General features: G+C 44.5%; 1 protein-coding gene across 1 annotated transcript in view; it reads right to left on the bottom strand.

Moving 5' to 3' along the window:
- TBXAS1 (thromboxane A synthase 1) overlaps positions 1-11,670 on the bottom strand; it is an 80,860-nt gene extending 69,190 nt beyond the window's left edge. The window contains exon 1 of the mRNA XM_089688720.1: positions 11,574-11,670. The gene's annotated coding sequence lies outside the window, so the exon portion shown is untranslated. The remainder of the gene's footprint in view (positions 1-11,573) is intronic.
- Positions 11,671-12,122: the final 452 nt, after the last annotated feature.

Below are 12,122 nucleotides of genomic sequence, written 5' to 3' on the forward strand. Positions count from 1 at the left end.
TAATGTGGACCTGTCATTAAAGGTCAAAATCAAACATGACATATATGATGCAGTCTGTTAGTAGCATCAGCAGAGAATTTTTATTTTTTTTAATCCCCTGCAACATAATTTTATGACCTGTTTATTCTGTCGGTAGAATATTCATTTTTATGCTTTCTGTAACAGGGTGACAATATTGTTTGTTCTGCAGTGAAATAGCACAGTAGTGTTGTCACCCTGTGGACAGGGGAAGCTTAGATGGATATGTATTTTTTAATGCACTTTAAAAGAGAAACATGGATATATATAGCCTGAAAGCTTTGCTCTAAGACACACAACTCTTATCCAAGTATATAATAGCCAGTGTTATATTGTTGTACCTGATACACACTCTATAGACTGTGATTTTTAGATACACAGCAAATATATAGGTGATTGGAGTTGACATATGTCTGTTACATAGATGACTAGGCACAGGCCTTGGATGCAATATGGCAGACAATTTGGGCTGTACCAATTTTCCAAAGTCACGGTTTCCATACTGCAATGATGATGGTTAAGCAGCCTAAACAGTTGTATGCAATATATAAATGGCTCTATAATATTAGGATATACTGTATGTGCACTAAACACCAGCAAGACAAACGCGGGTCAGACCACTGCCCTTGTCACCAACTTGTGACAAATGAATGGTCAATCTCACACCATGCTGTCACTGATATGCAACACTGACACTCTCAGCCTCACCATGCACAAAGATTTTCCAGCTTGCAGCACCACAATTTAAGTGCCAACAGATTGAGAGCGATTGTCACTGGTTTAAGGTAACTAAGCAATTAACCTTTTAAACAGTCACCAACTATTTTTTTACTGAGAAGTAGTAAATGTTCACAATGTTAGCAATAGCAACTAGGATTTTAGAAGTCTAGTACACACTGTCACCACAGACAGGTATATTCAGAGATTTACACAGTTTAGCGCTCTTCAAGAGACAGAGATTGTTTAACCCCTTGAAGCTGTCACACAAATATGCGGCCTCTGGGCTTTTTTCCACAGGGCTGCATATTTGAGTACCTGTCATTGTGCTTGCACACGGTGCGCTCCCAGCAAAAAGACCAGGGTGTCATTGAGAGCCCTGGCTGCCGTACTAACGATCGGGACCTGGAACTGCTGATTCCGGGTCACCTGCTCGCTGTTATAGCCTTTGATTGGCTATCACAGTGATCAGTCACTGTGAAGCCCATCCCCATGTTTTCTCTCTGTCTGAATGGAGGAGATGTATCTCTCTCTCTCTCTGTTTCTCTCCTTACAGAGAAAAAAAAACATTGTGTCAAAAGAAAAATAAATATTAAAAAATAAAATAAAAAATAAAGAAAACATACCTAGATCAAGGTTTGATCTATGTCAGTGCCAGGATAAGTTTTTGGGTCAAAATCAGGGTCAAAGGTTTTGTTTTTTTTTAATTAGTATCAGTGTCAGTGTTTTAGGTAGCACGAAAAAAAAAAAAAGAAAAGCAAAATGCACACTATTGTTTCTGGGCTGTACTACAGGTACAACCAACAAATAACATACACATATGTGGCTAAAACTGCGATCGCCAGCAGCTGGAGAAATGATTTTGGTTTGTTCTTTGCTGGTAGGGTATGGTAGTAACAACAAACGCACAGCTAAATTTAAAAACAAAAGTTTTTTTTACTATTTGTGTCAGTTTTCCTTTGATAATAAAAAGAAAATCAAGAGATAGCCATTACCATTTACCACCAAATGAATTAATCCTGAAAAAAACAAGGTATAATCTACCTGGATACACAAAGTAGTTGTGATGATATGTACGGTTTTACTAATACATGTCAAAGTTGCAAAATTTTACTTAGGCATTAAGATTTGTTTTACCCTTAGGTATGAATTGGTTAAAGAGGGATTGTTTAAGTTTGCATTAGCGCATTAGAGATATTTTTAACACTTTTCAAAATATGGTTATATAATGAAAAGGTAAAAAAAATGGTCCAATTAAAATATATATATATATATATATATATATATATATATATATAAAAAAAAGTGGTTCTCAAAACTTGACAGATCTTCCTTCGTTTGATGGTACATGAGAGCACTGTGGTTGCAGTCCCGTTTCCTGGATCTTAAGGGGGTGTTGATAGAAATATCTTGGCCAATTATCTGGTCTAAGATGTGGCTGCTTGGATGTCACTGTGTTTATGATCATGTCTCAGATAGTTTTCTATAGGTCTTCATATCTTTGAATACCTACAGGCTACAGCCTGCTAACTTGAATTGCTTTTGGAATGAATATAGATATGACAGGTTGCGGGTGCCCAGTTCGCCCAGGAGAGGAATTGGGTTGGTTCTGCTCCCAGTACTCCTAGGGGAATACAAATTAACTGAGAGCAGTAAATGTGTCCTTATTCTGGCTATACTGTTATTATTTCAGAAGTTATGAAATACAGTAGATTATGGATTCTACCAAGAGGAAGAGACAGGACAGTGTATTTCTACAGTCTCCAGCTGATTGTACTTACAATAGGGATGAGCTGGCAAGATCTCGGTTTGTTTTCCAGGTTGCTCAAGCTTGTGATTCAACAGTTTTACAAGGTCCCTGAGACTGGTTTTGGGGTTAGATTCTGCTAGTCCTATCAACGTACTGATAAGAATTGTCTGGGTGCAGCCAAGAGGTTGTTGATTGTATAAACTGACGGAGGAGGGAGGGGGAAGGTCACTACAGCTTCTTCTTACAACGATATGGCATGGGGGAATAAGGATCCGAACAATATGACTGCAGTATACAGCTTTTCATGTACCCAATACGTATGACTATTACTACCAGCGGTTCTGGATGTGCATTTGGCCAAAGGGGTGTAAAGTAATGATGTGCATGGCTCTGCCAGCCATACTAAAATAAGGAGCAACCATTTTATTTTGGAGATATGCAATGGTATGGGACATGCAAATATCCTCTGTCCTAAGAAGACTTCACTATGCACTATTTTGGTTAGAGGACTTGCAGATTGCCTTATGCAGGCCATAGATGGGGAGAAAACCGGCCGATTTCTCTTTAAAAAAATGAAAAATCGGTCGTTCAAGCGGCTGATGTTACCAGGAATGGTAAAAAAAAAATCGGCCGATTTTCATCCCGTCTACAGCCGGCAAAAAGTGTCCCTGCAGAGAGCTCCGCTTATTTCTTTGACAGTGCTTTGACATTTATAGCGGCTGCAACAATGTATCTATTTGTATCCATTTCGGATACAGATGTTTTTATTCGGAAACAAATAGATACATTGTTGCAACCGCTATAAATTTCAAAGCACTGTCAAAGAAATCTGCAGGGACACTTTTTGCCGGACTGGAATTCTTCTTCTTCATCATCCTCTTCTTCTTCTTCCTCTTCTTCATCCTCTTCTTCTTCTTCATCTTCTTCATCCTCTTCCTCTTCTTCCTCTTCTTCTTCATCCTCTTCTTCTTCTTCATCCTCTTCTTCCTCTTCTTCTTCATCCTCTTCTTCCTCTTCTTCTTCATCCTCTTCTACCGAAAAACAGCCGAACAATTAACCCACTAACAATCCGAAAATCGGCCTTTTCTATTTTCGGCCTAAAAATCGGCCGAGTTTCGACCCATCTATGGCCTGCATTAGTCCCTCCTCACCACAAGCATGCATTCACACCTGAACAGATTTTAATTTTGAAGGTTTTTTTAGGCGTTTAACAAGCTTCAGGTGTTTGTTTCCTGGTCAAGGAGAAGAAAGCAATTCTAGGAGAAGAGAGATGTTCTTGAGACGCAAAAATGCACATATCTCATGTATACAGGAGCTTCCACTGAAGTCCATAGGGCCAAAAATGCCTAAATACACTAAAACAAAGGTCATGCACTTTTTTTAGCTTAAGGAGACTGAACATTTAAATGTGAGGAGGGACAATTAGAAAGAATAGGATTCTGCATGTTGAGCATAGTCAGGCATAGGGAAACAAGCTGAAAGACGCTCAATTGTAAATGAAGGCTCACCTGTATGAGTTCTTGAATAAATTATATTGAGATTACACATAAGCTCAGCAGTGCCAAGTATATCTTTGGCTACTGAAACCTTTACAGACATGTCCAACCTCAGGTGGATGGCACTAAACATTCGGGCAGTTATCATCTGGAAACAGTAGTTTTCAATCTTTTAGAGACCTGGGCCTGGTAAATCCTTCTAAAATCTTCCATGCCCCAACAATAAAAAATAAAAAGTATGCCCACACGAAAAAAGTATTGGAATCAGGCCTGGAGTGGCCATAGGGCCATCTCCTCCTGCTGTGGGCTCCTGTATGCCCCCCTTGTGGCCAACCACCGACCATCTTTCTATACGTCTCTCTTTCTTTCTCTCTCTCTCTGTCTCCTGTTTCTCTCCTTTCTTTCTATACTTCTCTTTCTCTCTCCCTTGGTCTGTTTCTCTCCTTTATTTCTTTCTCTACTTCTCTTTCTTTTTTTTTCTCTCTCTCTGTCTCCTGTTTCTCTTCTTTCCTTCTTTTTCTTTCTCTCTCTCTCTCACTCTCTCTCGGTCCACTGTTTCTGTCCTTTCTTTCTTTCTTTCTCTCTGTCTCCTGTTTCTCTCCTTTCATTCTATGCTTCTCTATTTCACTCCTTTTTTTTCCTTTCTTTCTATACTTCTCTCTTTCTCACCTTTTTTTCCTTTCTTTCTATACTTCTCTCTTTCCTTCTCTTTCTTTCTTTTTCTTTCTTTCTCTCTCTCTCTCTCAGTCTCTATCCTGTTTCTCTCCTTTCTTTCTGTCCTTCTTTGCTCCCCTCCTTCCTTCTTTCCTCCCCTCTGTCCTTCTTTCCTCCGCTCCATCCTTCTTTCCCTCCTTCCTTCTTTACTTCCTTCCTTCTTTCCTCCCCTCCTTCCTTATTTCCATCCTTTTTTCCTCCCCCCATCCTTCCCTCCTTCCTTTGTCTCGCTCTCTTCCTTTCTTTCCTTCTCTCTTTCTCTATTTCCTTCTCTCTCTCTTTCCTTCTCTCTTTCTTTCCTTCACTCTCTTTCCTTCATTCTCAATGAAGGTCGCATTTGCAGTGTGTTTTCCTGCACCGGATCGCATGGTACAGAAGTATCATCATCGATCAGGTTGTAGTGTGTTTTGCATGCACTACTTTTGGTTCGGTCCAGTGCAAATCAACCCATTCAAAATCAATGGGCTCAAATCGCACTGCACTGTACCACATGTGAATTGCACAAGAACACCTAGCAAATCTTCTACCATCTAAAGACTGGTAAACGCTAGAAGTTTTTTTTATTTGTTCAACCCACAGGGCTAAACGAAAAAAAGAAATGGAGAGATCGCTGTACTAACACAAGTGATGTTAGGGCGGCAATATCCCGCGCTGTGCTTTTGTATTCTGACAGAGAAACTGCCCCCCAAACCCCCACCACCACCAGAACAACAAACTGGCAGCACTGATTGGATTTGGGTTGGATGCTGGGTTTCCAGAATTTGATAGAAGCCGGTGCATCTTCTGTAAGAGCCGATTCACACATGTGCGGTGCAAATTGAAGCGCAGGTTTCACAGCTAATTGATACAGTAGTTGTTCACAGGTTCAGGTCAGGTTTACATCAGGTTCAGGACAGGATTAGCTCTCAGGATTATCCTGTTCATACATATGTGGTTTAGAAACAGTTCCCATAGAAGTCAATAGCCTGTAATCCGCACCTGAACCGGACCGCACTGCTCAGAAATCGGATAGCACTCTTTTTGAATCCGCACCACAAGTGCACCGGATATTTGTGAACAGGCACCATAGTAAGCAATGTTTTTTCACATGTCATGTGGATTGGATGCAGTTCAAACCATGTCCAATCCACATATATGTGAACCGACACTAAAACAGGCAGCTGTAGACATTGGCCGAAAGTCGACCAGTTCCTGCAAAACCTCCAGATTTCATTTTAGGGCATCTTGCCTCTTTGCAGCCATTTCCTGTCTAGATGCATTTCAGTGATGGCTGCTTGGTGGATTTCCTGGTGGTCACAACAGCGGACCATACCTGTGTGCGGTGTTTCATGACAGCTACCGCCAGTCTCCATCGGAAGCCTATGGCACAGAATGACAATGGAGGAGCACAACTGGGAGACAGAGACAGGGGCTTGGCACCCTATAATCAGAAGTGCCTGAAAACCTTCATGACAGGATCACCAAGCATAATTTTATTGCTAGATGCACATTCATAATTTTTTATGGCATTACAATGTTAAAGATTATATGAGATATTAGCAATGGAGTTTACATCTACATTAAGAAAACATCTAGGGCCACAGGAAAGTGAAAGGAGACAGATCATGTAAATATTTAAGCTTCCAGTGAAATTATTGCCGTTTGTCACTTATTTTACTATAAACACATCTGCACACCATCACTGTGAGAACAACAAAAATGGACCAATCAGGATATGGCACAAAGACAACCTACTAAACAGAGGAAGCATTTATAGCAACATCTATATGAAACATGCATGTCTGTTCTGCCTCACAGCAACAAGTAAGATTCATCCTAGAAAGTGAAAGGTTAAACTGCAACACCGATAGTTCTTATTTTAGACCAGCCTTTCTCAACCAGGGTACCCAGGCATTCCGGGGTGCCTTGAGGTTTCTTCAGGGGTGCCTTGGCAAAATGTCAAAAAATTGCCCAAAACTTAAACGCAAGCCAGCGGGTGGAACAAGCCTGCCTTTGAGTGACACAAAGCCACGGGTTTTCATTGTGCGCCATTACCACCTTCTAGCCGCAGGTGTCCTGACAACCAATGACATCATCAGCTGATAAGGAGGATGTCGGTTGCCTGTACAGCAGCCTAATTTGACCCTCAACCGCCCCTTTCCATCAGTGGTGGGGTCACATTAGCTCAGTGATGGAGAAAAACAGGGGAGAAAAGAAACACTGGAATACTAGTCAGTACCAGTGTGCAAAAGTGTATTTGCTTTGGAAGAATAAATCACCTCTAATGTTGGGTGTCCTACATTTGTGGATGTTGCTGCGTTATACAAAACTATAAGAATCGTTTTTCACATTTAAGCATGGGGTGCCTCAAGACTGTCCATAATTTTAATGGGTGCCTCGGGACTGTCCACGATTTTAAAAGGTGCCTCGGGACTGTCCACGATTTTAAAAGGTGCCTCGGGATGGTCCACGATTTTAAAAGGTGCCTCGGGACTGTCCACAATTTTAAAAGGTGCCTCGGGACTGTCCACAATTTTAAAAGGTGCCTCGGGACTGTCCATGATTTTAAAGGATGCCTTGGGACTGTCCACGATTTTAAAGGATGCCTCGGGACTGTCCACGATTTTAAAGGATGCCTCGGGACTGTCCACGATTTTAAAAGGTGCCTTGGGACTGTCCACGATTTTAAAGGATGCCTCGGGACTGTCCACGATTTTAAAGGGTGCCTCAGGACTGTCCACGATTTTAAAAGGTGCCTTGGGACTGTCCACGATTTTAAAGGATGCCTTGGGACTGTCCATAATTTTAAAGGGTGCCTCGGGACTGTCCACAATTTTAAAGGGTGCCTCGGGACTGTCCACAATTTTAAAGGGTGCCTCGGGACTGTCCACGATTTTAAAGGGTGCCTCAGGACTGTCCACGATTTTAAAGGGTGCCTCAAGACTGTCCATAATTTTAAAAGGTGCCTCGGGACTGTCCACGATTTTAAAGGGTGCCTTGACCAAAAAAAGGTTGAGAACACTGTTTTAGACACATAAAAATGAGGAATCTATAAACAAGTGTTCTGACTTGGGGTCAGTGGGGCTTTGTGCAGCTGCAGCTCATCTGTGGACATTAAAAATTTGACTTAATAAAGTTATACTTGCTGTTTGTTTGTTTTTGGGGGGGGAGTAGTTTTTCCTAAAGCTAAAGCTTATTCTGGTTATATTTTGGCTTTCCTGTCCCTCTCCCTCATTTTATGCAAATAAAGGGTTTTTTAACTGACCCTATTTTAGACCCAGTGACATCATCACTGGGTCTTTGTGCTTCCATATGCAATGCAGGCAGATCATGGTCATCATGGGTGCTGTGATGTTAGTCTGGATGAATGACTCTTTCTGGGCAGGCTGTATTTGCATGTAGCCTGCACAGGGTAACGCCCACATGTGATGCTGTGCCTCCGAGATTGAAAAAAAATGAAATCCAGTGAATGAAAGGGGCCAACCAGGGACAGTAAGGCTGGGGAGGAAAGGGCTAGATGATGCAGGGCATCTTCCTGCATGGAAATGAAGCAGGCTGTGTCTGAAATGACGCAGCTTCCAATGCTGAAGTTCACATCATGCAGTGAAATCAGAGTAAGCAATTTCAGTCCAGGAGAGGAAACTGTACAACTGTGCGAGACTGAAAGGAAGGCCGAAGTTCAGCTTTAATAATCTGCTTTAGATAATGTCTGCCTTTGGTCTCCAGGTGTATCAGAGTCAGGAGAAGTCAAAATCAGCATGCTCCCAGGGAAAGCAGCATGCACCTGAGATCAGTCAGAGATGCGCTCACATTGCTGAGAATGGGGGTATAAAAACAAAGTAGCAAATAGATGAAAAAGGCTACATAACCTCCAAATCAGAGTTCAATGCCGCAAACAAGCTGCTTCAGAAATGATTCAGAAATGCAGGTCAGAAACAAAGTGCTGGTGTCCTCCTGTCCCTCCTGCCGAAATAACTGCACCGATTCTGAATGTTCCTAACAAAAATGTATCCTGTCGTTTACTCCACCCTCAATCCCATAATACTCAGTGCACTAGGCATGGCATGTGCCAGGACAGAGGGGATCTTCTGCTGTCATGGGACATCGGTGGCAGCAATGCTCCAAGAAACACTGCAACATGGCAAATGGGCCAATCAGAAGCCAGACACCTGGTAGGATATAAACAGGGAGCTCTGGTGGGTTGCCATGGGTTACTGCAGAGGGTACGCCTCTTGTGTGCAGCAGATGGATACAATGTACAGAACGTACAATACACAGTGTGATCATTGATAGCTGGAGGGGCCGAAATACTCCATGACAGGGTGTGCGGAGGCAGCGCCTTTAACCCTTTCTACACCAAAAGCAATCCACTACCCCTGGGGCACATCAACCCTTTCCTGGTCCCCAGAGCACATTAACCCTTCTCAGTCACCAGGTCATCCCCTTCCCATATTAATTCAATCCAGCTCCTGACCTCATTAACCCTTTGCAACAACCGGTAGTTATCAACAAAATTAACCCATTCCTGCGCTTCACCAGCTTGTATTCCTGAGCATCCCCAGGCAGCACTAGGCAACCCATGCCTCCCCAGGCAGCACTAGGTAACCCATGCCTCCCCAGGCAGCACTAGGTAACCCATGCCTCCCCAGGCAGCACTAGGTAATTCATGCCTTCCCAGGCAGCACTAGGTAACCCATGCCTTCCCAGGCAGCACTAGGTAACCCATGCCTTCCCAGGCAGCACTAGGTAACCCATGCCTTCCCAGGCAGCACTAGGTAACCCATGCCTCCCCTGGCAGCACTATGTAACCCATGCCTCCCCAGTCAGCAGTAGGTAACTCATGCCTCCCCAGACGGCACTAGGTAACCCATGCCTTCCCAGGCAGCACTAGGTAACCCATGCCTCCCCAGACAGCACTAGGTAACCCATTTCTCCCCAGACAGCACTAGGTAACCCATTCCTCCCCAGACAGCACTATGTGACCAATGCCTCCCCAGGCAGCACTATGTGACCCATGCCTCCATAGTCAGCAGTAGGTAACTCATGCCTCCCCAGGCAGCACTAGGTAACCCATGCCTTCCCAGGCAGCACTAGGTAACCCATGCCTTCCCAGGCAGCACTAGGTAACCCATGCCTCCCCAGGCAGCACTAGGTAACCCATGCCTCCCCAGGCAGCACTAGGTAACCCATGCCTCCCCAGGCAGCACTAGGTAACCCATGCCTTCCCAGGCAGCACTAGGCAACCCATGCCTCCCCAGGCAGCACTAGGTATCCAAGGCAGCACTAGGCAACCCATGCCTCCCCAGACAGCACTAGGTAACCCATGCCTCCCCAGGTAGCACTAGGTAACTCATGCCTCCCCAGTCAGCACTAGGTAACCCATACCTTCCCAGGCAACACTAGGTAACCCATACCTTCCCAGACAGCACTAGGTAACCCATACTTTCCCAGACAGCACTAGGTAACCAATACCTTCCCAGGCAGCACTAGGTAACCCATGTACTTCCCAGGCAGCACTAGGTAATTCATGCCTTCCCAGACAGCACTAGGTAACCCATGCCTTCCCAGGCAGCACTAGGTAACCCATGCCTCCCCAGTCAGCAGTAGGTAACTCATGCCTCCCCAGACAGCACTAGGTAACCCATGCCTTCCCAGGCAGCACTAGGTAACCCATGCCTCCCCAGACAGCACTAGGTAACCCATGCCTCCCCAGGCAGCACTATGTGACCCATGCTTCCCCAGTCAGCAGTAGGTAATTCATGCCTCCCCTGGCAGCACTAGGTAACCCATGCCTTCCCAGGCAGCACTAGGTAACCCATGCCTCCCCAGACAGCACTAGGTAACCCATGCCTCCCCAGGCAGCACTATGTGACCCATGCTTCCCCAGTCAGCAGTAGGTAATTCATGCCTCCCCTGGCAGCACTAGGTAACCCATGCCTTCCCAGGCAGCACTAGGTACCCATACCTTCACAGGCAGCACTAGGTAACCCATTCCTCCCCAGGCAGCACTAGGTAACCCATGGCTCCCCAGGCAGCACTAGGTAACCCATTCCTCCCCAGGCAGCACTAGGTAACCCATGCCTCCCCAGACAGCACTAGGTAACCCATGCCTTCCCAGGCAGCACTAGGTAACCCATGCCTCCCCAGACAGCACTAGGTAACCCATGCCTCCCCAGGCAGCACTATGTGACCCATGCTTCCCCAGTCAGCACTAGGTAACCCATTCCTCCCCAGGCAGCACTAGGTAACCCATTCCTCCCCAGGTGGCACTAGGTAACCCATACCTTCCCAGTCAGCACTAGGTAACCCATACCTTCCCAGGCAGCACTAAGTAACCCATGCCTCCCCAGACAGCACTAGGTAACCAACCCTTCTCCTGTCAACACTCATTTACCCATCACATCCAACACTTGTTAACCTATTTCTAATCTGCAGTCCATTGTTAACCCATTTCTCTCTCAGTGCCTATTAATCTATTCCTCACCTGCCAACACCTATTAACCCATTATTCATTTTGCAGCAATTATTAACCCATTCCTCTCTTCAAGCACTATTAACTCTTTCCTCACCTGACAGCACTTATTAACCCACTCCTCTACCAGCACTTATTAACCCACTCCTCCTCTACCAGCACTTATTAACCTGTTCTTCCCTTACTTGCACTTTTTAACCACTTCTTCTCCAGCACCCCCAATAACTCACCCGCTCTCCTCCTCCAGTTGCTTCATTTCCAGAGTCCCACCTAACTATATAGAACCATTCTTCTCATTATGAGTCCCCAATGACTTTCTTATCCCTCTTCCTCCTAGCTGGCCACCACTGTATAAAAGTTTTCTTTTGCAAAGTCGTCTTCTTCTCCCCCCCCGTGCAGCACAAGGACTCCCCGGCCGCCCTCTTACCTGTCACCTCCGTGCTCTCCTCTGTGTACACTGGACAGCGCCCGCCTTGCCACACATCGCCACCGGGGGAGCCCGAGAGTAACAGCTACATTCGGGAAATGTAGTTCAGCGAGGCCTCGTACACCCGGGGAAGGGCGGGGAGAGGACTACAAATACCAGCATCCTCTAAGCGCCGGTCAGCTACAGGAAGAGGGGAGAGAGGCATGCTGGGAAATGTAGTTCGGAGATAAAGTTTCAAAAGGGGTTGAACTATGCAGCACCCCTCGGTGAGGGGATTAACCCTTTACTGGGGCACAGTGACACCTGCTGGACTACTGGAGCAAATACACATTATTATAATTATATTATTTATTATTATCATTCTTTTTTATTATTATTACAACCACGTTAATTATGAGCTATTATTACTAATTGTACTGCAAATTATAATTTTATTATTAGAACCCAGATCTCTATCAGTTATTATTTCTAATATTACTGACCATTATTATTATTAACAATATATCTAATAGTTTTCTCTAAATATAAAACTTTTAGGCCTTAAACATT

Source organism: Staurois parvus, unplaced genomic scaffold (assembly GCF_062004578.1).
Source record: "Staurois parvus isolate SC_StPar_1 unplaced genomic scaffold, SC_StPar_1.0 ptg000452l, whole genome shotgun sequence".
NCBI classification, from domain to species: Eukaryota; Metazoa; Chordata; class Amphibia; order Anura; family Ranidae; genus Staurois; species Staurois parvus.